The 362-nt window shown below is 40.6% G+C and overlaps 1 non-coding gene across 1 annotated transcript; it reads right to left on the reverse strand.

Annotated features, from left to right (window-relative positions):
* Positions 1 to 42: 42 nt before the first annotated feature.
* LOC127747932 (small nucleolar RNA R71) lies at positions 43 to 150 on the reverse strand. Its single transcript, XR_008009878.1, has one exon. It is a non-coding gene; the product is annotated as a small nucleolar RNA R71 (small nucleolar RNA).
* Between the last annotated feature and the right edge of the window lie 212 nt (positions 151 to 362).

The raw sequence follows: 362 nt of genomic DNA on the forward strand, positions 1-362 counted from the left end.
AATGCCTTCTTGGCAAAGTTCTTTCCACCTCAAAAATTGAGTAAGCTTAGAGTGGAAGTCCAAACCTTCAGACAGAAGGAAGGAGAATCCCTCTATGAAGCTTGGGAAAGATACAAACAATTAATCAGAAAGTGTCCTTCTGATATGCTTTCTGAATGGAGCGTCATAGGTATTTTCTATGACGGTCTCTCTGAACTATCCAAGATGTCTTTGGATAGCTCTGCTGGAGGATCTCTTCATCTGAAGAAGACGCCTACTGAAGCGCAAGAACTGATTGAAATGGTTGCAAATAACCAATTCATGTACACTTCTGAAAGAAATCCTGTGAACAATGGGACTAGTCAGAAGAAAGGAGTTCTTGA

The sequence above is a fragment of the Arachis duranensis genome, chromosome 5, assembly GCF_000817695.3.
Source record: "Arachis duranensis cultivar V14167 chromosome 5, aradu.V14167.gnm2.J7QH, whole genome shotgun sequence".
NCBI classification, from domain to species: Eukaryota; Viridiplantae; Streptophyta; class Magnoliopsida; order Fabales; family Fabaceae; genus Arachis; species Arachis duranensis.